The sequence below is a fragment of the Crocodylus porosus genome, unplaced genomic scaffold, assembly GCF_001723895.1.
Source record: "Crocodylus porosus isolate Cpor-Errol unplaced genomic scaffold, CroPor_comp1, whole genome shotgun sequence".
Lineage (NCBI taxonomy): Eukaryota > Metazoa > Chordata > Crocodylia > Crocodylidae > Crocodylus > Crocodylus porosus.
In genome coordinates, this window is record NW_017728917.1 from 11622561 (window position 1) to 11648963 (window position 26403).

The 26403-nt window shown below is 44.0% G+C and overlaps 1 long non-coding RNA gene across 1 annotated transcript; it reads right to left on the bottom strand.

Moving 5' to 3' along the window:
- Nucleotides 1-9052: 9052 nt before the first annotated feature.
- LOC109311197 lies at nt 9053-26200 on the bottom strand. The gene is made up of 3 exons (XR_002101444.1): nt 26100-26200; nt 15474-15476; nt 9053-9063 (listed from the first exon to the last, which is right to left on the bottom strand). It is a non-coding gene; the product is annotated as an uncharacterized LOC109311197 (long non-coding RNA).
- Nucleotides 26201-26403: the final 203 nt, after the last annotated feature.

Consider the following 26403-nt stretch of genomic DNA (forward strand, 5'->3'; position numbering starts at 1 on the left):
TGGACTGGCTTCTGAAAGTACAGTCATTGATATTATTGTGGGACGCACTGATGAGTGATGTACAGCAGAAGATGGGAAGTATAAACCCTTACATTTGTTTGCACTCAACAAGTTGCCTGTCATTTTCCTGCCTTCTTTTACTTCGTTGTTATAACATAAGATTTGTAGGTGTTTTTGCCAGCGGGCCTAGAGATGTTCTCTAGGCAATATTCATGAAAGGGATGAGTTGAAGAATTTTTTTATCTGTTCGACTTTTTAACACAACATGCTTGTGTTGCTCCTGTACTTTGGGATATTGATGAAGCGTTTGAACAATAATTGCTTTATGATTGTAGGGTGCTGTCTTCTACATAAAATAGTCAGCTGCAGCTGTTGACCACTGGAGTAGTTAGAAGTAGAAAATGAACGCAATGCCAGTTATCTGTCAAAAGGCAATCGGGACTCGTAGTAGAGATGATCTCTTAAGATCAGGATATGAAGATGATAGCTTAAGATCGAGAGAGTTATTTGTCAGTGTGTTTAGCATTATTTGCTTTAAATTGAATTCCAGTGTGCAGTGGCCCAGAAGAGGTCTAATTAAGGAAAAACCCAACAAAAGAAAGCCTCCTTTCCTAGGAGGATGTGGAGGATGCCTCCTTTGCTAGGAGTTCGTAGTTTGGTTTCTATTGTATATTCTGCGTGAAATATATACATCCGCAGTTGGATTGGGAGTCCTGCCTAGGTCCTGACATGCTGAAATCTTTAAATTCGATGCCATCAGCAAGCGAATATCCCATTTTTTAGAAGGACAAATTTGTTCTCTGTTCCTTTCCCAGGAAGAGTGGAGATTAAATTCAGAGAGGGTTGTGTTGAACATCTGTTCTCCTTGGAGGCTCTTCTTTGGTCTCATTGTCTGGATAGAAATTGCTGCAGAGATTTTATCTCTCAGCAGTGTTCTTGATGCTCTTTCAAGAGAGACAGACGTAAACAGGGCTAAAAGGTTTATCCTCGTCTTATAAGATTCAGCCAGCTCGATGGGTCCCGGGAGTGAGCAAGCACACACTTCCTTCTGAAAGTGTAAGTAATTTAATTAGATGTTGGGGACATCAGGTTTTTCCCAAATCTTCTTTGCTCGTGTAAAGCTTGAGATGGTAAAGTATCAGGATGACTGGTTCTTTAACCTGTTGTCGAGAGGTGCTGCCGATATGTGTTAGTAGTTACAGGGGAAACACCGGGGTCAGAGGTCTCCAGTGGAGATATGAATTTACACTAGTAGAGGGAGATCCGAATCTGCCGTGCGAGTGGATAGTTGCGCTCCTATTCCCTCTTCTCACATCTCTGATGACGTGGATGTTGTCTTATCTTCCAGGCCCTGAGAGCTTAAAGCTATCTTTCATGCCAGGATGCCGCTAGGTACCTAATCCCAGGGGCAGGCAGACACTTAGGAAGGACGAAACCCAAATTCTCTGAGCAGTCCATGGGAAGGAGGGAATAGCAAATGGCATTATAATTTATTCCAGCCAGTTGTATTCCTCGGTTTTTTTTTAACTATGGACCACAGCGCGGGGTGTAAAACTTCTGCCAGTTTAAATAAGGCAAGGTGATAATCATAACCTTTGAAATAACTGATTGGGTCCTTTATGTACTTTGCGGATATATTGTCAGAAAGGTTACGCTTCTACTTTAACTAGACAAGGATATTTTAGTGTCGTCCCCCTCCCCCCATTCCTCCAGTGCTATTTCCTCTTTATTAGTGTAATTATTACAGGTTAACACTGCTATCATTTTCTCTTTTTCATGGCTCTGTAGCATGCTATTATTTTCAGGAGGCAAAAAGTGGATGTCTTTAATAGCACCATTACTGTTTTTTAGCCTTGAAATTCCATATAAAAAACTGGTTAAAGGGTATGATCATAGTGTTAGAATTGCTCCTTGCAGAATACCACAAGAAGATTTATAATGTAAATACAAACCCTTAATGGGTACCAGAATGAGAGCCCTTAGAGATTTAACAGCACCATGCTCACTTTAACAGCATGTTCCTGGACTTTTTTTGCAGTTGAAGGAATATTTATCCCCTGAGCAGGGCATCCCTAGGCGTTGGCTTGCTCGTTTGTGTGGAGTTTCCATCACTGGGGTTTTAAGTGCAGCTTTGACCAATGCTTGTCTGCAGTGATTTAGACAGAGGTGATCCTGCCTTGAGCAGGGGGTGGACTACAGGACCTCTTGAGGTCCCCTTCCAGTCCTGATTCTGCATGTTGCTTTTTAATACTATTTGCTCAGCACTTCGTAAAGAGTCAGGAGATTTCTAGTCATCCTCCCACCCTTTCCTTTTTTTTAAATGTAGCATGTGGGTACTGGCTGCTTAGGATAGCAGTAATGCACCCAAGACCTCCTTAAGCCAGGCCAGATCAGAGGTAATTAAACATTTTAGTGGCATGATGCATCTTTGGGAGGGGGGTCTCACTGCACGGTGTCCACATGGCAAGGCCATCGCTGCGATTGGCACGCTTTGGCCTCTTAAGCAAGATCTGACAGGACATGGAAAGTGGCCTCCCCTTTCCACCTGCTAGAGCCGTGACCCCGGTAGGCATGACACGGAGTCCCCTCCTGACCCCTTTCTGCGGCTCAGGGCTGAGTTGTTAGCATCCTTCACCAGCAGCAGAGCTCACTTATGGTCTTCAATCACATCCTTAATTTGGGATTAAATCAGGAGGGCTCCTGTCACGGCCTCTTAACTTGCTGCATGAGAAATGGCCTGTTTCTGCAGGCATTTAAATGGAGTTCACCCTACAGCAAGAAGAAGTATGTTAATGCTCCATATATTGTTGTTAATATATATGGTTCTCACTCTTGGTATTTTTACCTTTCTGTGTATAGTCCATTAGAAGACAGAGAGTTTTGACTCATTAGCTCCTTAGCAAGAGGTGCTACATAATTTACACGTAATGCTATTGGATATTGCTGTGATGATGGGTTTTGCACCTCTACTTTCCAACCCAGTGCTTCCCAGTTGCCTATTAAAGAAGCAGCAATGCATGGACTTCTCCTGCTTTAATTGGTTTCCCTTCCTGCAGGAAACAAAGTAGTAGCTTCGTAGGGCTTGATTTAAGCCCGTATGTGCCCGAGGGTACCACCTCCTACAACTCCCCTTCCCCTCTTGTCCTGTCTTGGGTGATACTCTAAGTGTTTCGTCTCTTCCAAACACATGTATGGGGACATCCCTATGGAAAACACATGTATGGGGTGTTTTTGTGATTTATGGATTAAATGCCCCATGTCTTGGAGGAGCTGATCACCAGTTTGTTGATCGGAGCAGAGCCAGGCCCATGTAGTTGCAGCAGGGATAATCGCTTTATTAGTAGCTACCTGGAAGTGATGGAGAAACCTGTACTGCTTTCTGCTACAGTGAGAGGTACAGTAATTAAATCTTTTAAGTGCTTTCCAGCACGTCATCTCTTGACTTTTGCAAGGGCTCAGAAAATCTGAAAGTTTGGTCCCATCTCAACTTTTATTCAATGACTTGGCTGAATATTCAAGAGTTGCAGTGTTGCTTCTTGATCCCTGCTATCTAGCCTCAAATCGTGAAGTATGGACTGAGGGCAGGGTTGATGGAGCGCACATCAGTCACGCAGAAACGCAGCCGGGAAACAAAGCATGATTTCACCTGACATTTGGGACTACTTAGCATGGAAATTTTGTAATGGAAAACATTTTCAGAATTCACAGGAAACTCAGAAAATTGAAATTACTTGTGCATCAGTATATAGCCAAACAGCTGAACAAACGCTGGCAATCTGAAATACCTGGGTATGAATTTGAATTGCATGCATGTTAAATATGTTGCTCTCCTTGGACATTTCTACATTTGTTTCTAGCCTAGTGAACATACTGTCTTAAGATTTTTGGCATCCTCAGGAAAGGCTGTGTCTTTATATCAGCACTCATCTATAGCTGTGGTTGTGATCAAGATTTATTTGGTCAAGACATTTTTGGGCCTTGGGAAGAAGTAGATGCAAGAAAATCATTTGGTCCCTTTGCACCTTTGTTCAAAATGCTGCTAGTGAAAGTCAGTGCTATTAAAATAACATTGATTTGCTAAAGAAGTCTTGTGTCTGGCACGTATAATCTGCAGGTTCTGTCTAAGATTTTGGAATAAAGTAAAGATTCTTTTCCATGTGTTACTATGCTATACAGATTATGGGATTATAGAGAAATATCCAGGTTTTGGCTCAGACAATGAAACTGTCCAATTGTTAGATAATGTAGTTCTAAAGTACACCTTTATTATTAAATGTTTCTCACATAATTCATTCTGCATCCATTATTAAATGTATAATGGACAATGGTGGTATTCATTTGAATTCTTGAATACAAATATGTATTTGTTTAATGTTTTAGCTTTCTATCCTGCTGCTTTGATTAATGTTTCTTTCCCTTGTGGTCATCATAAGCACATCAGGATAATCAGTTACTTAGCAGTTAAAATCAACCTTGTTGTGCATTTTTTGTATTGCAATAATGCCCAGATGCTCCAGATGCGAGACATACGGTCCAGTGCCAGGCACCGAGAGCGCTACCTCAAAAAGCCAACTTTCTAATCGCCCGAGACCAGACAAAGGTTTGTGGTGGGGAATGGAGGTCAGAAGTGAGTTGCCCTGGGTTGCACAGAAGGTCAGTAGCAGAGCTAGGGGTTGAAGCCAGGTCTCCCAGGCCATAGCCTTGTCCACTAGGCTGTGTCATCTCCCAGCTCTGAAATTTTCCTGTTAATGGGCATTTTTTCCAAGGCCCTCGCATAAATTTCAGTGGTTGAGAAGCATTGTGTGATATCTGGGTTGTGGGCCACGTGTTTAACACCCCTACCTTGCATCAAGGCAGATCTCTGTATTTCCATTACAAAATAAAGGTCCTGTGTGGAAGGAGTGCATGTGTGTGAGAGAGTTTGTTAGGATTTTTTATCATTTTCTCAGCAGCTTTTCCTCTCCAGCAACTCTAAGGCCTCAGTTTTATAGGCAGAGGGGTGTGAAAAAAAGTACCAGTGAAATGTTTAACAACTCTCTAACATGCTGAATGTTACATGCAACACTTGCCGCTCTGTTTGCGTATCAAGATTTATTTGTGGCACCCATGAAAATGGCTTTGATAACTTCCTTGTGGCTTTGCTTCTCTGAGTAATGGGGCTGTCCCAGCCGGAGGCAGATAAGTCGTGTATAAAATATGTTGCCTGTCCTGTATCTGTGCCAAAGCAATCCTGTGAAATTGTAATGGAGTTGCCACTTTATGGTTAATGCACTACTTTGCATCCCCAAACTATGCTAGAGAGGCTTCCTTTAACATTGTAATGGTGCTGTATAAATAGAGCCACATTTCATTATCGTGTGTTATCAACACCTTCAGTGGTGTCTGGTAAAACATTAGAAGCAGCTGCTTGGCATATTGGGTAACAGATGTTAGACTGGGAATGAATTTTCCTTCCCTTTTCTTTTCTTTTTTTTTAAATATATAAGGGGTCTTGGAGAAGGCAAAAGTCTTGGGCAGTGACCAGGCACTCCCAGTTCCCTTCAACAGCTCAACATGCCTTGTCTGACTCTGCCTGCCAAATTCCAGAGGTTGAAATCACCTGCAGACTAGGGGGTGAGGGTGGCTTTGCTTCTCAGTTAGCCCAGACTTGCACGGATCTTTGGGCTGGCAACTTAGGGCCTTTGTACACGCCACAATTTTTACCCTTTCTTGCACTGCAACTGCATGACTGTTTGCACGAGTTGGATTTCTGGATGCTTTAGAAGTCTTTCTGGTGCATTACAGTAAAACTCCTTGGATATAGTTTAGTTTGGCTCGTTGGGAATTAAAGCGTCACGTCCATGGATTTAGTGCGTGCGAATGTAAAGGCAGTCAAAGACGTGTAATGAGCTTCTTTGTCCACCAGATGGCTGCGACCTTTTTGTAGTTCGCCCCTTCCACTTGCTTTTGCTTTTGAATTGCTTCCGCTTTTTTTCTTGTGTGGTTTGCCAGCTACCTATGGCATGGGGCATGGGGTGGGGTCCTCCAGGCCAGGGGGCAGCACTAGACTGTCCCGCTCTCCTGCGGTGCCAGCTGGAAACCAGGTTTAATTTGTTTGAAAACCTAGTGCATGCAAACACTGACACGATGCTCCAAAGCTTAATTCATTCAAAAGCCTAGTGCTTGCCAACAGTGACACGATGCTGCAAAATAAACAAGTTTAAGTTTTATAAACCTGTTTAATTTACTAAGGATTAAAACCCATGGTATGGACACATGCCCCTAAGGGCCAAGTTTGCCCAAGGGCCAAGTTAGCCTCTGCCTAAAACAGGTTGGAAACTGGCACTTGAACCTCAAACAAGCAAGCAAGCAAGCAAAGAAGGCTGCCAAGCAGCAGTCATTTGCCACATACTTTAGTCTGTGGGAGAATCATAGAAAATCATAGAAAATTAGGGTTGGAAGGGACTTCAGGAGGTCATCTAGTCCAACCCCCAATGGATGGATGTTCTGCCATGCATCTGTTGCGACAGCATTCGATGCTCTATCTGATCACTGTCAGATAGTCGGCATCCGGCATTCTGGTTATCAATAGCACAAGGCTGACAGGAGTATCTCCAGAAGCTGAGGAATCGGTCCCCATTATATGCTTCCTAGTGGTAAGTAAGTCAGGAACTCTTGATGGAGTGCATGCATGGGCTTCTTGGGTTTTCAACATTTTTGTGTGTTAGCTACAAGCACTGTGCTCACTCGGCAAACCAATACAACCTTGCCATATCACGTACACGCTTCCAGCATGTGGCGTGGCTGTGATGGCTCATCTTCTTCCTCTGTTGGCCATATTAGCAGTCTTTGGCATGTGCCCCTTCTTGTTGTCTCTGGCTAAAATGGTTAAAAAAAAAAAAATCATCCTCTTCTTCAGTGTTTCTCTCTAGCACTGAACACAGAATTCTTGTCCCCTCAATCTGGGGATATATTTTCAAAGCATCTTGTCCATCTCGCCCCTCCTCCCCACCCCTTTTTTCTCCCTGAAGGGCTCCCGCTGTGTGCGTTCAGGACAATTTAGATCGGTGCCAGTTCCTGCTCAAGTCCCTGCAGAATCTTAAGCTGCGTCTTTATGTTTGGAGTCCGGGACTGAAAAAGCAGCTCATCAAAGCCAAGCTGCAAGAAGCAGTGTTCTCTCTGAAGCTGCCACCTTCATCTCCTGCCAGCATTTTAGCGCGGCCCGATGTCTGCAAACCTCCTCTCTCTTCCACCTGCTAGTGTTCCCGTTGCCCAGCAGGGAGCAGAACTGGTTTGTCGCAGCTACAAACGACTGCTTGTTTGGCAAATGCTCACAATAACCTTTTGAAAAGTCTGCTACAGGCTGCCAGCATAGGCAGCAAGTGTAACATAACCTCAGGATACACCAGAGAGCGTAGAGTCATTTTGGTGTATTTTGTTATGCCGTGGCATTGTCTGCGGGTGCAAACCTCCCGTGAGAAGGGCATTAGAGGAATAGGCTTGAACTTGGCAGGACGTGTCCAGAGCCATGCATATGCTGTTTTGTGTGAGATTCGGTCAAAATAGCTCTGCGTAATTTAACAAGGGGGCTTCTTACTTTTTCCCCCTGATATGCTTGAGGCTTGTCTTTGAGGCTACTGGAAAATAATGGTTTTAGTTTCATGCAGAAATACGTACATGAAGTAATCTTCAGTGGTGGTGGTGGGGTGAGGAAACTACCCCAAGTTTTATTCACAATGTGGTTGAACTGTGTTAGTTAAATTAATGCATAGGAGAAAGCTGTTGTTTCAAAAGAAGACCGGTCAGGTAGCAGAGAGGTAAGTAGGCAGCTGTCAGTCCTTTGGATCATGGTGTATGTTTAAGAGGTCTAGTCACCAAGAGCTTCAGTGCATACGCCTAGGCAAGAGTATGGAGGCGTGCGGGATGCGAAAGACTTTCTACCCCCACTTGAGACCATTGAGACAGAATCCAAAAGCCAGATCAAGTCTAGATGTTCAGTGCCTCAATGGTTGTAGCTTCTGCCAGAAGGCAAGAAATGGGAACTGCTGCTGACTGCCTGACGCCTCTGCGGGGGCATGTTTCTGTCCGGGTGATGTCCTTCTCCAACCGAGGAGTACTCACAAGGCCATGTGGGCTGGGGTGGTGAGGTGCCCTATACTCACCTTACTCTGGAGGTTGCAACGTTGTGGTATTTTGTAGGAGCTTCGCCACTAGGATGCAGTTCATGGTCGTACCCAGGACCCAGCACAGGGATAGTTGCCTGAGCCAGACTGATGCATCTTTCCATCGGTTACTAACAAAGCTCCCGCCCTGGATGTTCTAGTCCCCTTTACAGTGAATTAAAATACACAATCAATTAACAAAAAAAACAAAATTAGAGGCAAGGCAGGTGGCAGAGAATTGAGGATGTGCAAGATACTTCAAGGAAGGCTTTTCATCTAGAGCATCCTCTGTGTACACTGTTTGCCCCCTAGTTTCCCCTTTGCATCTTTGTGTCTGGGTTAGTGTGAGATTTATTATATGCCCATGGCTAAACTATGGCTTGAAGTACCGCCACAATAGTACCGGAGGCAGAAACGATTCCCGGTGGTACAGCCAGGAGTGCTGCCTCTATTGTGCCCTTTGCTATTTGTACATCTGCTCCCATGCACCTGGTGAGCTTGGCTGGCTTGTTTAGTCAGTGGTGAGGGGCCTGGGTTTTGTTTTGGGTTTTTTTTCACCTTGTTCCCTTCAAGGTTACTTGATCCTTGGAGTAATTCCTGGCCCCTTGGGCTAAGCAGAGACGGTCATAAAGCCCGAGACTGAATCAATTCAGTCTTCGCAAGTTAGTCTAAGCTTCATAGATTGAACTGATAAGTAAGTGAACAGACATTCATTTTTAACTCCCAAAATGCCACCACATGTCTGCAGTGGCTCAGGCCAGAAGACGGGAGGCGCTAAAGCACACCTCCCTGCTCAGCGGGAGCAGACAACTTGGGCGAGGGCTAGCATGCCCACCTTCTGAGGGGGCAGGGTTTGCAGGAGAGGTGCTGAGCATCCTGGGATGCTGGGGGGCGGTGAGTTAACTTGAATCTGGAAGGGGATCTGAGACAGAAGTTCAGTAAACTGATTTAATTTAGATCAGGTAAGTCTGATACTGCATCTATCCAGGTTTATCTTAGACCAGTTTCAGCTCTTTTGAAAGCAGTTCATGCACTGGACTTCTGTAGTGTTATAGAGTTGACCTGGTTTCCAGTCACGTATACTGGTTTATATGAACGGTGTGTGACCCTGGCAGCAGCAGCTGCAGCGCCACGCTCAGGGGGTGCACGTGCACCCTTGTGCACTCCCTACACGTCGCCCCTGCCGGTTTATGTGTAACTTCTGTCCCTAGCCTTGCCGTTGGGTTCAGTAGACTGTAGCTCGAAAGCAACAAGAAAGAGGGATACAGTTTTTGGAGATATCAGTGGTGTGTCTGTTTTTGTTGTTTGGCTTCACTTGTTAATGCTTTTTGAGGTTGCTCTAAGCCCTTTTGTATTGTATGGATTTTTCCTTCCTTTCTGCTGTTTATTGGCCGCTTAATGTGGCTGTTACATTCCTTGTTGACGCTTTACAAGATAAATAAAAAGCCTTATGAATTCCACCACTCCACCTACTCCTCTAAGTTGTAACTTCGCGGGAAGCTTATAAACTCTTGCTGCCCTCCCTACGTGCAGCAAATCGTTCCAGACTGTTAAACTTGTTGGGATTGATACCGAAATTTTTTTCACAGGGAGAAATGCTGCGAAGTCCCTATTCAACAGCTGATTGATTTAGCCATTCACTCAGACATAAGTACTGGAGAAATGGCATGAGTGAAGTAGATCATAATGCTGTGCATTTCTCATTGTGCGATAGATTGAGATTTGTACCAGCTGGCTGACGTGGCAGACGGAAGCCGGAGCATGGACCATACAGTCGCACCCCATTTCCTGAAGGCTTCTTGTGGACGCATGCATCTGTGGAATCATTAATTGGGGGGGGGAAATTATTGGAAAATATTGTGCTACAAGGAGTTCATCTCTTTGGCAGGAATGTTAATCACGTCTTCACACTTGATATAAATATTTACACCTGCAACCGGTTTAATTGGAAACTAGTGTTGATTTTTCAAAAGCATGCTAAACAAGTAACATAGCAGCACTGCATGCTTAATGCAAAGAACTGATTTCACGTGTGGCTTCGGTGGCTAAACAAGATATTAACTTATGCAGAATAAAATGTAAATGTGTGTTGCTTATTTATGTTTTTCAGGTAAGAAATTGCATTCCGTTAAGCCGGGCTGCCTAAGGGAGTTGACAGATGCTGTCTCCTTGCATTCATTTGTAACCTGCCAAATCATGCAAAGTGTTCTAGCCTGCGAAATTAGGGGCCTCTGATTGTGAGTAAGGTATTTTATTCCTTCTTAATGCGGCGAAGAATGTTTAGAAGACCGTAGGGCTGTGCAGATATAAATGTCTCGGCCTGGCTTGTGAATTGCAAATGGGCTTTCCCTAAAAGCTTGGGAAATGGGATTCGGTTTGCACCGTTCTTTTCCTAGTTTTAAGATGCACTGGATCCCAACAGCGATACAATGTTAAGTTGCCATTGGAGGACTGAAAACCGTCTGAGTGATACCCCTTGCACCTTAGTCGCAGAGTGGACTCTTTAGCCGTGGAAACAAAACAGCAATAGGAAAATAATCTTTTAAAAAAACAAAACAAAAAACTGGAAGGCAGAATAAATCAGAAGTCAAACAGGGCTGTGGTTTGGATTTATAAGTTATGATCAAGTATAGCCTTGGAAAATTGAAGTCTAAATAAAAATAAAAAGCATCCACTGCAATGACATGAATGTATTAATGCAATAATACATTTCCTGTGTTAGGTTGTTAGAAAGGCGCTAGAAGCTTCAGGGAACAGGATATGGTCTCTAAAGAATCAGGGTAATATCCTGACCCTGTCGAACATTGCTTTTAATGGGCCTGGGAAAGATGGTGCATGAAACAATTGTACCTTTTTAATTTTCCCTGGGTGAGCTCTGATAATTTAGCAGTGTTGTTTAAAGATAAAAAAAGGAGAACTGAGGGAGAGAGATGAATAGTAGCATCGTAATAAAGCAAAGCACACATTAGCCAGGACAGGTTGATTGTGTTTGTTCCCTTTATCCCAAGAGGGCCTATTACTCTGCTTAAGCGATAAGAATTTGGCTTCCTTGTCAGAATTACACTGATGGGATGTGCATAGGTTACAGAAGTGAGAGCACCAGCAAGTTTCCAATTCGTCTTGTAGTGCAAATCGGCCATTAGATTATAAATTTACTGTTAAGAGGCAATGAGATGCATTTTTTTATGGCTGCTAGCAAAAAAACTCAGCAGATAACGGAAGTATTTACAGTGGTTTGTGCCTTTTTATTAAGCCTCTGTTCTGACAAAGTGACAGAATCCAAGAAGAAATGAGTAAACAATAAATTTTCCCTGTAGCTTTTTGAAAATGAAGAAACACAGACGTGCCCTGAAAAATATTCCCTTACCTTTGACTGAAAAAGAACCGCAGACACCAAAAGTTTTTGACATGTTTATATAGCGCATAGTGTCATTTTAAAAATCTTTATAGCTTGCCATCCACCAAGCCCTCTATCCACGCGCTTCTGTTCCCAGGTAAATGCGTGGTTCTGTGGGAGGAAAGCAAATTTGAACTGACTTTTTATAATCTCAATTTAAAACAGCCTGGATTTTTATCAACTCGGCTTTGCACGTTGGCATTTTCAACATGCCAGCTCTTGTAAGACTTCATGTTTTTTCCTCATATCCAGGCACCCGGAGTCACGTTTATGCGAGAACCTCAGATTGCATTAAAAATGGACGTTTTTGTATCTCGGCTCCAAAACCATGAGGCAGATTAAAAGATCCCAAAATATATTCCTGTTACCCCCTCATATTTTTATGATGCCTGACGCCCCTGAAGTTTGGAGGGCCTAGCACAGGGGGACTGAATGCTTGGGATTTGAAATAGGGCATTAATCTGGAAGGGAATAAAAACTGCATGCAGTTTTTTCAAGTTATCTGTTGCTTTCTTCAGCTTCACAACTTCTTTTGAGTATAAACACCGCAGCTTTTTCCGTTTTGTGGAGTTATCAGGAGTTTGTGCAGAACAGCTCATGATTTCTCTATCCTCCTGATTCCTGTTGAAATGTAAAGCCAGCATCTACGGACACAGGCTGGGGTCAGAAAAGTGTCTTTCATTTCTGAAAACTGTGTCTTGATAGAAGGCAAGGACCAGCATGGTGCTTTTAGACCCACATTCAGATGGTAGAACAAATTTTGGGCTGACTAATTGAACGGGTAGTCATTTTACATTGACTGTATATATGTGTTGGAATAGATATGGGGAAGGATGGAAACTATGAATGTGTATTATCGAGGATAATTAATGTAAAAGCCTAATACAGATGCATGGCATCTTGACTGCTGGATGTCAATGATTTTCTCTTAGAGTCAATTGTACGCATCCCTCCAAAGATCAGTACATAACCCGAAAACCTGTGGTAGGAGGGCAGAAAACACATGGTGCTAAAGAGCAGCTCTGTTCCCAGATACAGGGAAGAAGAGGAGGCATCCTCGTTGACGGAGGAATGAATTCCTAGTATGAATTCCTCCAAACTTTCCAGGCCAAGACAGATATACCAGGTTCTGGAAATGCCCATTTCTGGGACTAGGGCTAACTTTGTGTCTGTGGAAGACTGTTCTGGGGCAAATGGGACGGTATGGGCTGAAGATCTAGCCGTGTGGCGCAGTTAATATCAAGCGCGTCTTGGACACGCGTGTGTCAGTAGAGCATCGTCGCACCAGTTTATGTACCTTCGAACTTGAGCGAGTTGTGTTGCACTCAGTTTGGTTCCAACTAAAGTGCGAATAAAAAACCAAATAAAACACTTTCCGTTGAAGCCAAACAAAGGGCATTTTTTCTTCCCCGTTTCTCGGCAAGTTGAAAACCAGTTGCATTGAGTTGAAGAAAATGTTTTGTTCAGTATTTAACCCCTTTTAAATGAAATTTTGAAAACTTAAGAAAATGTTTTTACCACGTCAAAACACAACTTTTGAACTTTTTTTTCTAAAATTATTCTTTACTACTTTTCAGCTATAGCTATTTACTTAGTTTGGCACAAATTCACAAGATGTTTTTATCCCTCCAAAAAAGGCATTTGTGGGTGAATCAGCTGTTCTTCAGAAAAAGTCTTTGTACTGTTCTACTTCTGACTCCGCGATCGGTACGACACAAATTCCTGTTGTTAATCACAAAAGTCATTACATTGATGGTTCTCAGACTTAAGTACAGCAATGCAGTATACATGAACAGCTGCATTTTTCCATACCTAGGAAATGCCAATAGCCTTTCATTCGTGATTAGCCTTTTCTTTTTTTTTCTTTCTTTTTTTTCTTAATTTCTTTCTTTTTTTTCCAGCCATCTGTCTGGTAATTGACACAGAAAGAGTAAGCATTGTCTGCACTATCCTGTTACTAGGAAGCCTAGAGACTGCAGTCGATAAAGCTGAATTTCTAGGTTAAATTAAACGAAGGCAATAGAGAGGATTCTCATTCATTACCCAGGAGAGGGACTGAATACTAGAAATATGATCCGGTTCTTCTAGATGCTTGATGGAAAAATAAAAAACCTTTGTGGCAAGATGGCCACTCGGACCCAAAGATGAGTCTCTCCATTACTATTCCCTTGGAAGGCCTCCTTCAATGGCAGATTTGTATTTTTATTCAATGGCAGAAAGTAGTTTTATTTTGATGAGACTGGAAACGGAAGTGGACAAGCCGAAAAGATGCGACACAAAACTCTTACTTCAGTAAATTCCAAGTTTTCTCCATTGCCACTCTGTTGCCATGAATACGGCTGGATGGATCTCTCTTCCCAGATCTGATGTTATATAATAATAATGTGTAATAATAGTAATTGCACCTCATTCTCATCATCACTTTCATCACTGAGGGTTTGGATGAATGAATAACTAGCCCTTAAATAAAAGGAGATGGAGCTTTCCCATGCATCGTCTGCTCTTGTGGCACTGCTGCTTGGTAACTTCACCCTTTTTCAGTAACTTTCCACTTGCCATAGGTGAGACCACGGAGTTTCCAGCAGCTACCCCACCCCACCTGATGTATAATAAAGCTTCTCTTTTTGCAGTAGTTCATCTGCCCATGCCCTTAGTCTCAAGCAATTTTGCAAGGGAGGTCATTTCGTTGGATAGTCAAAGTGGCCTGTGCAGAGTCCAGTTTTCTGTCCTTGGGGGTATTATTCCTTTACGGTTTGGTTTTTCCTTCATTGATACCCTTGATCCTCTGGCAACACCTGTTTCTGTTGTTCACCAGTGCAGGTGCAGACAAGGGAACTGATGCAACCATTTAGGATGCGATTCAGGAAAGCTTTACTTCAGGCAGGGCTAGTAGCACTTGGGTCATGGGGATTTAACTGATATAGCTTAGGTCCCACCCTGCAAACAAGTAACTTCAACAGATGAGAAACCCATTGAAGCCAATAGGGTTACCCATCTTTATAAGCCTGTTTATGTGCATAAAGCTGACTCTGGCTTAAAGCATAGCATGGAAGAAGTCAGACCTTTAAGCCAGCAGTCTGATCTGCCTCTTCTGGAGGGCAGTAGAAGTGTTAATATTTGCTTCCTTTTTTTCCCCTGGATCAGTGTGATGTATAGGTTGGGGCTGAGCACCACAGATACCAGTTATCTGTGTGGTGTTCCTATGCTAAGAAGGCATTGCTACAGCAGAGAGAGCTATTTTTGGCCTGTTATCCCAGAGACACCAGTTTAATGGCTGACTGTGGGCCATCTATTTTGTTACAGTCTGTTATCCCACAAATATTGACTTATGCTGAATTATAAAGGAAGGCATGCTGAAGAGAGCTACCAGTCTTTCTGGGTATTATGGGCGGGTCGTATTTCTTAGCTGAACATAAGGCCACGAAAGAATTGGCAGCCAGAAACCCTTGCCTTGAATTAACCACAGATGCATTTGCATCTCCTATATCGATACAAAGTAAACCCCAAACCTGTGTTGGAATGGATAGCTGAGATGAGGATTCAACTTTTAGGTATGCTGCCCTGCCTGAAATGTCTCATTAACCCCTGCATTTCAAGAGCTACTGCTGCATGGGGCTGAACTCGAAGGTCTAGTTTGAAAGTTGTCTTCTACAGGTAGATGCCCAGTGTGGCAATGCCAGGTAGCAGAGATGGCTTTGTTTAGTATAGTGAGCAGGAGTAGATCTTCACCCCCACAGAGGTTAAACCCAAATTTGTCTGGCTGGGAACTGCCTCATTGTAGGTTGACTTGTGAACAGCAGGGATTAGGTTTGCTACAGAGATTCCTCTAGCTCTTACTTCAGATTCCTTATTCAGGAAATAGCCGTGTAATCATTAGCTGTATCTGCTCTGGAGGAGGTAGTGATAATTAATAACTATTATACAAATGTTAATACCTTCTGCATTACAGCGAAGCATCTATAGGTGTATTTGCTCTGGAGGAGGTGTTGATAATTAATAAATATTATACAAATGTTAATTCCCTATGCATTGCAGCAAAGAATCTATTTAAAATGTGTGCTCCCCTAGATTTTAGCCAGTCGGAGAACTGTAGTTCAGTTGAGAAGATGAGGGAACATACTTTTGGAAAGGAAGGGCCCAATTCAGCTATTACTGCATTCATTTTCAAGGTTTTCATTGACTTCTCTGGGATCTGAATTGATCCCTTAAACCCCAGCTTATCTGAAAATATTCCAGGCTTCCAAATAGCCAATAACTAGAGTAGAAGTCGGTTGCTGTAGTTTCTCTGTGCGCACAACTGCTTCAACTTTTAACACAGCATCTAATTTGGGGGCGGGTTTATAGACCCCTAAAGATTAACGAAATGTATTCATCTTTCTGTATGGAAGAACTCGAGTTCACCGAGAGCTTTCCTCTTCACATTCAAACCACAACTGCGGTATGTAAGGAATGAGGGCACATGGATGATAAATCTTGCATGCGATTCCCAAACAGAATGATCAGTCACTTTCTCAGGTACTAAATTGTCTATATTCATGCATACCTATTTCAGCTGTAATTAAATTAAACTGTGAGGTTTCCAGTCGAGCAATATTAAGTGAGGCTCTTCAATGTAAAATGCAGAGTGAATCTCCCTTTCCCCTCTCACCCCCCTGGTGATAAATCCAAACTCAGATTGAAGCAGAGGTGTAAATCAAAAGGAAGGCTTGTGTGCATGTGTTAGTATACACTAGCTTTTTAAAAAATGTAACGCATAACTTAATTTCTTCTCTTGTTGGATCCCTTTTTATAAAAATCGGCTTCTCTTACCCTGTTACAAGTGCTTCTTGGGGAAAAAAGGAAAACCTTTGGATCCAAATGGGACATTCGACTCTCATGTAAATTAGGGTTTGATGGCCTGAATTTGATTTCCACTCAGTTTTGTACTAGTTTAATTTCAGCAGTTTGAGACCTTAGGTGATGTAAGTCGGTACTGTTTTCTTTAGCTCGGTGGGACAACATCACTTTATATGAGCTGAGGATCCCTGTTAGAGTTAGAGTTGTTCCTGGTTTTCACGAAGATAATTGCCAAGAATTGGGCTCTTTTTTATACAGGTGGCATGCCAGGCTAGGTTTCAGTTTCAATCAGGCAAGCCATCTGACTGCAGCATGGCCCATGTTTTTTATCTTTGTTATGTATTGAGCAGGGAAAATAAATACAAATGATAATGAATGTGGTAGTTAATAATGAATAACCTTAGATGGAATTAAATCTTAAAGGAATGCAAATATTGGCGCTCTCATATTGAATATCGCAGTAGAATGAACATTGATTCCAGTCTTTAAATTAATCACTTCCCTCACTTCCTCCATTAGATATGGAGTCCATGATTTGTATTTCCATTGTTTTTTGCCCACAGTGAATTTTCCTGTGTGCCATCATGTGTCTTCACTTAAAAAAAAAACAAAACAAAAAAACCCACAATGGAACGCGTTGTCTGTATAAAAAAATACAGTGTATAAAGTTTGTATGTTGTTTGTGTGTATATTTCTGTCTATTTATGTTTAATATATGCATATTAATATATTAGGAATCAGAAGTGAATGTCTGTTCATTTGCTTATTCGTTCGATATATGCAGCTTAGATTAACCTGTGAAGATTGAATCAATTCAGCCTCGGGCTTTTTGACTGCCTGTACTTAGCCATAAGGAGTATCTTCCATCTGGAAGTTGGAGGTTGCACTTAAAAATGCACTGAATTTCCTGTGGTCTTGCCTCTTTATGGGCCGGATTCAGAGCTCATTGATGTCCTTCTATTGACTCCAGCAGGCTTCGAGCAGGTGCTGAAGTATTTCCTTGCAGTCGTCTGGTATGCAACTACTACTGCCTAGACTGACAGCACCCACACAAATGAACGTGGCAGCATTCAGTGTGAGGCATGGTTTTCAGAGCAATCTCTGGAACAAGCCAAGGGCAAAATGATGCTTGAAATTCTGGAAACCAGGTTGTACAAAGGTTGGGGACAAGAGAAATGAGGACTTGTGGCCAGATGCTCCGAATGTAAAAGGTTGCTTGTGCTTATTGCACAGATTTTCCACCTTCACTTCCTCAGCTCTTTCTCTTGGCCCATCCCTTGTCCCTAACCTGTCCAGGAAATGCAGCTCAGTCCCCTCCAGCACTCTAGTTACAATGCAAATCTGCAGAGCCAAGCAATAGCCTTTTTGCTAACTGGGTTCAACGTTATTAACTATTAAGTTATTAGTTATTATTAACCCTCCTCATAGTTGGTAGGGAGACAGTCCTCAGTATGGTGTGACATTTGTTTTTGCATCTCTCCATAAGAGCACAGTGGGTTAGCACTGAGGCCCCTACAGTGGAGGTTGGCTGCTCATGGGCCTTGGCCTGCCTTGATCCTGTTTAGCAGAGACCACTCTTGCCATGTTCATTCAATGCCGGCAACTTGAGTGGGGTTTGTCACAAGGAGCTTATTTGTGACTTCCTGTGTTTCCCATTCCTTGATTCAAAGGGTATCTGCAGACAGGTCCTGATCTGGGAGGTTGCTCCATAAGGGGCGTTGCGAGGAAAGGCAGGCCTTGGGTGGATTAAACAGATCATCGTAAGGCAGTAGGTGAGATGCAGCATGAATGGTTTCGACCAGCTTTCCAGTCAACATCAATCAACGGATGTTGATTTAGCACTCAAGTATTCAAGCCCCTCTAGTTCCAGTTCTGGACTCCCCTACACATTTCTTTCCCAGCCAGCCCAAATCTCCCTGTCCAAGCAGCCCCATGACTCCTTCCCCTTTTCCTGCAAGTCTCCTAAGCTCATTATTCCAGTTGAGTCCCTTTCTTTCCTCCCATGCTTTTCAGCTGGACTGTTTCCTTCTCCGCAGTGGGGGAGCATCGAGAGCACAGGAAAGTCTCCAGGATCTCACCAGTTGCACAGATCCATGCATAGGCTGGAAGCAGAAATTGCAGGGAAGTCCTGCTCATTTCACTGCCCCGCAGTACGTCACTCTCAGTCACTCCACAAGAATGGGTCTTCCATACTCCGCTGGCCATGGCAGAGCTGTCACGGTTGTCTCGGTGCAGATGGGACATTTGGTGAATTTTAAACAGTAAAACCCTTTAACAGCTTGTATATCCTGACTCCGTCTTACCCTTCAGACCCGCTCAGCTTATGACTTGACCAGTGAAGGCAGCTTTTCACACGGATGCCAACACAGCTGCCCACAACGAGCCCCTGGTCCAAAATATGGAGGTGCTAGAAGATGTTGGTGTCATATGAATTTTTTAATGTGGATAGAAGAGCATCTTTTTCTCAGTCTTGTTCACCCGGTTTTTATTGGGTGGTTTGTTTGTTTTTTCCTTTCTAAATTGATATTTTAGTTTTTGCGGTTTGGGGTTGTTTTTCCCCCTCTTCTACTGATGTTTTGTGCTGGATCACTCTACTGCATTCCTGTCTAATCCACCTACTTTGTTAACTAGTCTCAGCCGTGGAAAACAGAATGTATGTATTTTTTGAGAAAACACTGGGGATTTTATAATTTATATTTTTTGTTGCAATTCCAAAATTTCATGGCTAATGCAACATGTGCCCTATGTTTCTCTGCATGTAGCCTGACATGACCTGTTAAAACAAATAGCACCTTGAGTCCAAATGAAAGTGGGGAAAAAATACTTCCTCTGAGAGCTTTGGCTTTCTTAATTACTATCTCCCAAACCTATGAACTTCAGCTGTTTGCTAACACCTACCTTTTCTGAAAGTAATTAGGGGTTTAGCTATAGGCGTGCTTTAAAAGAAGAAAAAAAAAATCCCAGACTAGCAGATGTACTGCTCCTTGAAGGTAGCCAAGTTTTTGATTAATCTTTTGGCAGGCCTGCAATGAGAACAGAACATTTTTAATGGTGCTTTTTCTATATCCGAGGTACTCTGAAGCACTTTCTAAAAGGCCGTGAATCAGACAGCATTTGGTGGAGTAGCTGTCGGCAAACATAACAGCTGTCACCTTGTCAGCAATTGTTCATTCGTGCACAGCCCTTGGATGGTGGGCCTCTGGTTCGCTGTGAAAAGGCACTGTTGGCCAGGATACCCAGGCTCCCTCCTCATCTTCACAAATGGGTTGCGGGAGTTATGAATTTCACATGCATGGGGAGAGGGGATCACCCTTGGGGTACCAAGGGAAGCAGCTGTTTCAGGAGCTTTTTCCCTCTGCAGGTGTTTTGCACACGTGCCCCCTGCTTTGCTGGGATCTCCAAGCGCTTTACAAGCATCAGCTGATCCCATTGGGAGTGTCAGTTGTATTTGGGATGGCCTCGGGACATAGGCAGACCAGGTTCTTTGGGTAAATGACATCTCTTTTATTAGACCCACTAAATAGTAAATAGACTAAAGAGTCGGTCTAATAAAATTGGTGTCATTTACCCAAAGAACCCAGTCTGCCTATGTCCTGAGACCAACACGGCTACCACGAACACCCCCGAAACATGGAAGATATCGAATTTTGCTATTTGAAATGGAAACTTCCCAACATGAAGAAGACCAAAGTCAAACTCAGCAGTGATTTTCCAACTGTTTAGTTGGTCTAATAAAGGATATCGCTTCTACCCAAAAACCTCGTCTGCCAGCTCATCCCATCTCAGCCTGATGAAGAGCGTTTGTGTCCGAAAAGCCTGCTAGGAATTTTTGCAACTATTTAGTGGGTCTAATAAAAGATATCGTATCTACCCAAAGAGCCTCATCTGCCAGCTGATCCCATTGGCACTCTGGTGGGGCAGAGACGTAGCATCTCTGTTGAGAGCAGGGGAAATGGCCAGGTGTAAAGCCTAAGGTACATCCTTTTCTCTGTGAATGCAGCGAGTGCCATTGAGTGCAAGGCAGGGGTGGAAGTCAGGTATGTCCCCCCAGGCTCCCTGTCCCTAGCCCCCGTCCTGGTTTGGTCTATCCCACGTGATGCCTCCTGAGATGATCATCTGACAGCTCTGTGAAAGGCACCACAGGCAGACGAGGCAGCATGTGGCCAAGCCCCGTGGGCTACTGGAGGGGAAAAATGTGCCTGAGGCATTCAATTCTTTGAACAAACCAAAGCAAGAGCTGCTCCAGTGAGAGAGAATCTGGATTCGAGGGGAAAGAAGTGGTAGGGAAGTGTCAGTGCAGAAGTGGTGGTTGTTGCTAGGGAAACCACCTCTCTTGACTGTCTGTTCAGAGCACAAATTGATTTGCAGTGGTGCAGTGTGTGTGTGTGCGCGCACGTGTGATTAACACCTCATTCCTGGATGTTTTTTCAACATGCTGGCTATTGAGAGTGGGAGGGTGGGGAGTTGTTAAGGCCCTGTGTTGCAACTTGCATTGCATTTAGCTGGGTACTAACAGTAACCGAGCTCTGTCCATCTTGGCCAGGATCCATCCAGGTGAGGCAGTGAACTCCGGCAGGGATCCTTGCGAGCCTGGGGACAGGCGTGCTGGCGGGTCCCAGGAGCTCTCTGCATATGCTCAGTCCCATCCATCCACAGCTGAGGATCTTACCTCGTTCCCCCTCTGAATGATTCTTGCTTCCTCCTGTGGGTGAGGAGGGTTAATTAGTTAATGTCTGCAGCACTTTGAGTATGCAATTTAAGTGAAGCATTACCATAATTTCCTATCAGGTCTGTGCCTATGTGTTTTAATACATGTAGACACTTGCCATCTCCCAAAATTCCTATGAGATCACTTTCTGCCCTCCTGAATCCTATGCAACCTTCATTTTTACTTGCACTTTATTGTGGAGATCTGTCCTTTTTAAATGGGATATACTCTGCATACAATGAGAGCATTTGAAATGATTCCTGATTTCAGAGAGATTCTTCCTTCCAGCTGTATTCAGAACCATTCACTTGTATAGAAATGGAAGGGAGTCCAGATGGATGTATTAATAGATGCGTGTGTATGTGTACAGGTGTGTGTAATATATACACACACGCACATAAATGTAATATGCATACGTACATGCACATAAATGTATACGCGTGTATGTACACGCACATAAATGTATACGCGTGTGTATGTACACGCACACATATATATATGCATACATGTATATACATATGTATGTATATATGTATGCATACATATGTGTATGTATGTGCATATGTGTGTATATATGTGTGTGTGTGTATACTTACGCATGTGTGTGGTTTTTTCCCAGAGACTCAGCTCATTTGTGGGTATTTTTATTTTTTGAGGTCTCTGAACAGGATGTTACAGAAGGAAGACTTCTGGCAGTGACCGGGGGAAGGGCATGTGGCAGAACAGGCCAGAATGGACAGGAAGGGGGAAGCTCTGTTTGTGCTCTAAACAAGATCTGACAGTGTTGGAAAGACTGAGATTTAGAATGACGGAGACTCATGAATACATTTGAGAGCCCTGAATATATTATGCCAGATCCATTCTTTGTTTTATATGGAAGATGACAACAAAAAGGTCAGTATTAACTAAAGGATATACAGAGTGGGGGAAAGGGTGGCTGTATGAAAGCCCGCCAGGATATACTCTGTGTGTAAGCGAGCTCCATGATACCTGCTACTGAACACACATCGTCAAAAATAGTTGTTCGTGGCCCAGTCTTTACTGTGCATGTTCTTGCTCTAGCACAAAACCCAGCTGGTTAAGGCAGCCACCATGCTGTATTACTTTCCCCTTCACCCAGGGTGTTTGTATGGGTTAGCTGCAATTCCTCTTTTGCTATTGCACTCTCATTTAGCTGCTTGTATCTGTAATGCTGATATTGTCTCATGGGTGTGGTGGGAAGTCAGGGAATTTGTGACCTAATCATCTTGGCTTCTGCCCTTGTGCCGAGTTTTTTTCCATGCGGTTCCGAATTTATCTAATTAAAAGGGACGAAAATGATGCAAGATGTGCTCTGCGGAGCCCGTGTTATGGGGTGTTTTGAAAGGTGGCCCAGTCTGTGTTTGCAGCTAACTCCTTGCCCCGACCCCCTTACGCACACAGGGGCACACACTCACCTCGGCATTTGTTGTATCCACTGCAGTGACTTGGGTTCTTGTCCTTTGCTTTCAGACACAGCAATTCAGTGTTTGCCAAGTAGATGGTCCCTTTTTAGGGCCGTGTGAGAAGCCAGTGGTGACTGGCAGGGTGAGCACTTTGTGTCCCATTTAAAGGATTGTCAAATAACCAGGGCAGAAGGGACAATACCATGTCTGCACTAAGGATGACTGTGTCCTTGCTCTCTACTGTGTGATTTGCATGCTAATGGGAAAATGCAGCTCTGCTAGGTGGCATTCATTTGTACCATGCAATGCTAGCTCGTGGCATCCTTCAGTGGGCACATTGCGGGGATTTATGTTAATCTGCCACATGTTGAGCATCCATGGCCTCCCATTGAGAGAACGCCTGTGCCAGCCTCAACCCTGTGGGATGAGCTGCAGGCTCGGGGTTTGCCCTGGGGATGTGGCCTTGACTGCATCCACGAAACTGCTTTTCCTGGCTGCCATTGCCCCATAGGTGAGGTGGGCATGGGTGTTGATGGTAACTGGAATAGATTTCACTTCCTCAGCCCCCACTGTCTTCCACTCATGTGGATGGCGATGACTTTGACCTTGCCCATGTGCTTAACCCTGTGCTTCTACAGTCCCATACTTTTTATACATCTATAGCAAGTGTAAGAACGTATCCTCCCCCTGGTTTTAAGGGGTATCACTTCTCCATTCCCAAAAGGAATGAACACAGACCACAGTCTATAGGAAATAGCCACACCTGGTGCTACGAAGACCTGCCTTTCCATAATGATGGCCTCCCAATGGTTCGCACATGAGTCGTTCTCTAATATACCAGTATACCTGTGAATATGTAGGGATGAGCTTGTTCTCTGTTTAGACCTGAAAATCACTACTTTCAAGCATGAGGCTAAGCCAGAAATGGTAATAACAGAAGTATTATAGTTATATTGTTCATCCGGTGTTTCATGTGTACAGCTTAACTTCAGCGGGTGCCATTTGGCACAGTACCTTTGTCTTCCAACCTGTGTGACTGCGAACTCTGACAACCTTTCTTCACCTCTTCCCTCTGAGGAGCCAGGGACAAATGGAGTTAAGGGCTTGACATTGCTGTACAGAGAATAGAAATAAGCCATGCTATCAAATGGGTCAGCATGAGAGAGAGTGGACAAACTCAGTGATTTTCAACCAGGGTGCCAGGGCGTGTTGCAAAATCCTTTGAAGGGTGTCCCAGGGAGTGCAAGGAGATGGAAGTGTGAGGAGATAAGCAGATAAAGGCAGGATCAGGCTCCAGATGTGTGGAGATCAGGGCAGGCCCAGGCTCTCCCTGCTGGGATGCTCTCTTGCCCCTCTGCAGGGAGGTGAGTACTGTAATAAATACTATAGTTCTTCAAATGGGGTGCCAGTCAATTCACAAAAGTTATGGAAGGGCTTCTGGAGTCTGGCAAGGCCTGCCTTGAGTCTAAAAAGGTTAAGAACTATCGGCCTAACCATTGCCAAGGATTTTGTAAACTAGATGACAGAAGAGCTGTTTCAGGATGCCTGCAAAGGAGAATAACTTCAGCTGGTTTTCAGGTGTTTGTGCAGACAATGAGCACAGGAGACGGCACAAAAAGTGCATCTGAAACTCCCAAAGGGAATGATAAACTTTCCTGAGAGCCCCAGATAGTAAATCTCATGTCATTCTGGGTAATTCATTCACAAACATTCACAGGCCAAGTTTAAGAGTGCTAAGGTCCCTTTTTCTGAGCTGGAACAACCCTGTGGAGTGCTATGGGTTGTCTTGCAAGGCAATATCCAGGGTTGTCCAGACTGTACATCCATGTTACATCAAGGATATGATTTTGATGGGCGTTTCCATTGTTGACTTAGAGAGTGGCCAACATATGGGTGAGAAACCAAAGCCAAAATCCTTTTTGCATCTAGTACTAACATGATGGTTCAGATTGTTAACTTACATACTTTTGATACATGCACGCACGTATACATGCACGCCTGCATGCATACTGTATATAAATTAGCATTCTGGATCATCAAGTTAGTACTAGCACTACATATCCTTGATGAAACATGGATCTATATAGATATACATTATATAATAGAATTCATCATAAGGCATAGGGTGGGTAAGGTAACTAGTAGGGTGGAATTGCTAGATGTCAGGAAGGCTGACTTCAGCAAACTCAGGCATTTAGTCAATGATGCATTGCAGAGTAGGAGATTTGGCGAGATGGGAGCCCAGAAAGGGTGGCTGTGCCTTAAGTTAAATGATCCTTCAGGCACAGAGGGAGACGATCCTGATGTGGGGGGAGAGGGGCCAAGAGGCTTCTTTGGCTGACCAGAGAAATCCAGAGCAGCCTATGGGCAAAAAGGGGGGCACATAAGCAGTATAAACAGGGAGAGATTACTAAAGAGGAGTATGCCGCCTCAGCTCTCAGTTGTAGGGAGGCAGTTAGAAAAGCCAAAGCTACCATGGAGCTGAGGACGGCATCCGAAGTTAAGGATAACAAAAAATTGTTTTTCAGCTATATAGGGAGTAAAAGGAAGGCCCAGGGTGGAATAGGACCACTACTGAATGGGCAAAAGCAATTGGTGACAGACAGGGAGGACAAGGCTGAACTCCTCAATGAATTTTTTGCCTCAGTCTTCCTAAACGAGGGGCAAGACAAGTCTCACAATGGGATTGTAGAGAGACAACAGCTGGGCACCACACTACCAAGCACTGACCCTGAGATGTTTCAGAGTCATTTGGAAGGACTAGATGTCTTTAAGTTGGCAGGCCCGGACGAGCTCCATCCGAGGGTACTAAAGGCACTGGCTGATATCATTGCACAGCCACTGGCAAGAATATTTGAGCACTCGTGGCAAACGGGACAGCTCCCGGAAGACTGGAAAAGGGCCAGTGTGGTCCCTATTTTCAAGAAGGGGAGGAAGGAGGATCCAGGCAACTACAGGCTAGTCCGTCTCACCTCCATCCTTGGCAAAGTCTTTGAAAAGATTATTAAGGCTCATATATGTGAGAACCGAGCAGGAAAAATTATGCTGAGGGGAAAACAGCACAGGTTCGTAGCGGGTAGATCATGCCTGACTAATCTAGTCTCTTTTTATGACCGTGTTACAAAACACCTGGATGCAGGAGTAGGGGTTGATATTGTTTAGTTAGGCTTCAGGAAGGGCTTTGATATGGTATCCCACCCCATACTGGTGAACAAGTTAGAGGCTGTGACTTGGATAATTACACAGTCCGGTGGGTGGCAAATTGGCTAGAGGGTCGTACCCAGAGAGTGGTAGTGGATGGGTCGGTATCGACCTGGAAGGGAGTGGGCAGTGGGGTCCCGCAGGGCTCGGTCCTTGGACTGATACTCCTCAATGTCTTCATCAGTGACTTGGACAAGGGAGTGAAGTGTACTCTGTCCAAGTTGACAGATGAAACAAAACTGTGGGGAGAAGTGGACGCACCAGAGGGCAGGGCACAACTACGGGCAGACCTGGACAGGTTGGACAAATGGGCAGAAAACAAGAGAATGCAATTCAACAAGGAGAAATGCAAAGTGCTGCACGTAGGGAGGAAAAGATCTGCTCGGCAGCACGGAGTCCTAGTGGAGTCCTAGCGCACTCCAAGATGAACATGAGTCGTCAGTGTGACGAAGTCATCAGCAAAGCTAACAGCACTTTATCGTGCATCAGCAGATGCATGACAAACAGCACTAAGGAGGCGATACTTCCCCTCTATCAGGTACTGGTCAGACCACAGTTGGAGTACTGCGTGCAGTTTTGGGTGCCACACTTCAAGAGGGATGTGGATAACCTGGAGAGGATCCAGAGAAGGGCCACTCATATGATTAAGGGCTTGCAGGCCAAGGCCTACGAGGAGAGACTAGGGCACCTGGACCT